General features: G+C 34.0%; 1 pseudogene; it reads right to left on the bottom strand.

The window, feature by feature from the left end:
* Positions 1-1,681: 1,681 nt before the first annotated feature.
* On the bottom strand, positions 1,682-3,441 carry LOC130458378 (transmembrane protein 258-like; annotated as a pseudogene).
* Between the last annotated feature and the right edge of the window lie 232 nt (positions 3,442-3,673).

Consider the following 3,673-nt stretch of genomic DNA (forward strand, 5'->3'; position numbering starts at 1 on the left):
CCTTGTTTACCTCAGTTTCCTCCATCTGTAAAAAGATCTGGAGAAGGAAAGGGCAAAGAACTCTAGTATCTTTGCCAAGAAAACCCACAATGGGGACATAAAGATTCAGACATGACAAAAAGACAACAAACAGTAGAGAATTTTTTTTTTACTATTTTCTAGAGCTAATAGAGTCTATATGATTTGTAATCAAGTGCAGAAAAATCCCAGAAGAGTCTGAGTCTCATAACAAATCATTCTCCCTAGGGGTTATCTGCTAAGAAGAATAAAGGCATTTGTATAGTCCTCTGTTTCAAAGGCCTACAGTTTGTGACATATCCTACCAGGTACAGAAGGTAACCAAGGTAGACCATTTTTTTTTTCTTTTTGTGACCCAAATTTTCAGCATTCATAAAACTTCCATAATAACAGATATTTTTAAATAGTAGATTTATCCTAGATAGTCTGTTTTAATCCTAAGGGTGAATAAAAAGCCATTATAAGTATGACAGTATTTAAAATAAATCACAATTAAAGCATCTAAAATTTAAGATAAGTCAAATAAAGAACAGGAGGCAAAACACCGTGGAATCCATTAAAATAAACAAAACCAAAATAAGGCCTAGGAGGATTCCTAGTGTGTGACTAAATTAGCAGCAAGGAGGAGTCCATTTTTCAGCTGTATTTACATCTCATGTAACATTTATTCTGCACTTGAGAACCTTATGCTTTCATTTCAACTTTCTTTTAGGATTCCTTTAATTCCAACTTGAAAGTGATTTTTATGCTCCCATTCCTTTTTTTTTCCTTATTGTGAACTAAAACTCATTAAAAGTTTAACTTCTGTTATCCTTCTGTATCTTACTATCAACTAGGAGTGTCAATCAGCAATATTTCATAACCTGAGAAATAGAGGATTATCTTTTCACTAGACTAATTGGTGGAAAATATATTAAATTCGGATGAATTATATTTCTTCTTTCCTGAATGAATATATCACTAGAATTCATAGAATAGAAGCTTTATTTGATCTTCATGACTTCAAAGTCCTGTCAGTAATCAAGAAGAGGTTATCCTAGAAAAATTCTCATATTCAAAAAGTTTTCCTTCAAGGTTTGGAATGTCTAATTTTCATGACTCAATTTAATCTGGCCAGGGGCTATCCATGTCATAGAAAATGCTTGGTTAACTGGAAGACACAAATTAGGCCAGCTATATGTCACATATAACAATGGAATACAATGCCTTATATATATTTCAATTGGCTAGAGGAAGTACTTTGGTTGGCTCTGTCAGTGATTACTTTGACAATAATTTTTCAAAGTCCCTTTGGCTTTTATAACCAAACTATTTTAAAATTCTCTTCACTTCCCATAGCTTCCTGACAGCTTCTGCTTTTTACCTATTTGTGATTTGGGGGACATATTTATTTTCCCTCTACATTTATAAGTTAATAGATAATTTTAGAGCTTCATAAAATATTTTACCATTTTCTTTGAATTTTATGACTATAAAAATAAAAATACTATAGTGTGCATTATTCTTAGATGAACTTAAAAGTAGAAATGACCTTATGTGACAATTAATGATCAGGTTTATTAGACTCTGAGGTACAAAATTAAGAAATTTCCAGCTCTTTTCTGTTTGATAAAAATGTAGCTTGAGTAAGGTCTTATTGTATTTCTAAAAACACATAATTAAATAGAGAGCAATGTGACTGTGAAAATTTAGGAAAGGATGCTTTTTTCCTTAATTTATTACTTACCCATTTTAACAACATTTAAAAAATTTTTGAGTTCCAAATTATCTCCCTTTCTTCAGCTCTTTTCCCACCCATAAGCAATATTATATAAACATTACATGTGAAATCATGTAAAATAGATTTTTACATTACTACATTACAAAAAAAGAAAGCAAGAAAAATAATGAAAGTGAAAATTATACTTCAATTTCCACTCTGAGTTCATCAGTTCTCTACATGAAGATGTGTAGTGTTTTTCATCTTGAGTCCTTTGAAATGATCTTTGTTCATGGTCTTTTTTTATTTTTTTTTAATTAACCCTTATCTTCCATCTTAGAATCAATACTGTGTATTGGTTCCAAGGCAGAAGAGCAGTAAGGCCTAGGCAATGAGGGTTAAGTGACTTGCCCAGGGTCACACAGCTAGGATGGGTCTGAGGCCAGATTTGAACCTATGATCTCTCATCTCTAGGCCTGGTTCTTAATCCACTGAGCTACCCAGCTTCCCTCTTTGTTCATGGTCTTGATCAGAATACTTAAGCCTTTCATCATTGATAATGATTATTTTATTGCTGTTATTATATATGTTATCCCTAAGTTATGCTCACTTCACTTTATGAATATTCATATAAATCTTCCTAGGTTTTTTTTCCCCTGAAATCCTTTTGCTCATCAATTATCATAGCACTATAGTATTCATCACAAGCATTTTTTAATTACAAAGGCAAATACATCTGCATTTGTTAGAAGTCAGTAGAAACTTATATTTAGGAATAGTACAAAAATTCTTAGGCAGGACAAAAGTGATATCATGCATATGGAGCCACAAGCTAGTCATACATATACATATATGGCAAGCCAGAGTAGCAGAAAAAGGACCCTGAAGCCCATGAAGAGGGAGGCCACTAGGAGGATGAGCAGTTTTTTTGTCAAGTTCTTCAGTGTATTTGGTGGAGGTGACCTCAAAAATGAAGAACTCAGTCTGTGAAGAATATGCCAATTGCCAACAACACCACTGTGTGATGAGGAAAGGCCAGTGGGCTGGTGTACTTGTTAATGACTTCCAGCTCCAGCAGCCAGGGTCTCTGCCACTCCACATTTGATGGGCATCCACCAAATTCCAATATCTTATGATAACATAAAAAACCTGCTATAAGTTTTGTACACATAGTTCCTTTTCTTTGATCTCTTTGAGAAACTGACCTAATGAAGTAGTGTTATAACTGGGTCAAAGGATATGAGGTTTTATGGCCCTTTGGGTATCTGGAAGAGAATTCTAAAAGTAAGTTAAGTGGCACAAAAACTTTAACACCAGAAGGTCAAGTGAACAAGTATATTAAGGTAGATTCCAGGTGGTCTTATTAAATACCAGATTGAGCCCAGATCACCATAAGCAAGACCTTCTCTTCTTCCTGCCTGTCCTATATTTCCCATTCTCTCTCTCTCTCTCTCTCTCTCTCTCTCTCTCTCTCTCTCTCTCTCTCTCTCTCTCTCTCTCTCTCTCTCTCTCTCTCTCCAACTCAGCTTAACCAAGTATAAGGCAAAAATTATATTTGTTGTATTTATTGGACAGTGCTTCCTATTGTCCTTTTCTTAATTTGTCACTGTGGGTTGTTTTAAAATTAAAACACATAGGCACACACACACACACACACACACACACACACACACACAAACACTCATCCCTTTTGTTTCCAAGCCTTGAGCTTATTTTTTAATAGCTACTGCAAACAAAATCAAATCAATAAGAGTTTCCAAAGCATTTACTATGCTTTTAAGTATATGTTGCCCCAGATGTATTTGTTTTCTTCCTTGGTTCAATGATCTTGGAAAGAATTAAGTTTCTTTCTCACTGAAAAGTGACATCTCTAAAGAATGCAATTGTGCAATTCAGCAACTCTCAAAGGCTGTACATTTGTACATGAACTTCACTACTGAGTAATACTTTGTTTTA

This window comes from Monodelphis domestica, chromosome 3, assembly GCF_027887165.1.
Source record: "Monodelphis domestica isolate mMonDom1 chromosome 3, mMonDom1.pri, whole genome shotgun sequence".
NCBI classification, from domain to species: Eukaryota; Metazoa; Chordata; class Mammalia; order Didelphimorphia; family Didelphidae; genus Monodelphis; species Monodelphis domestica.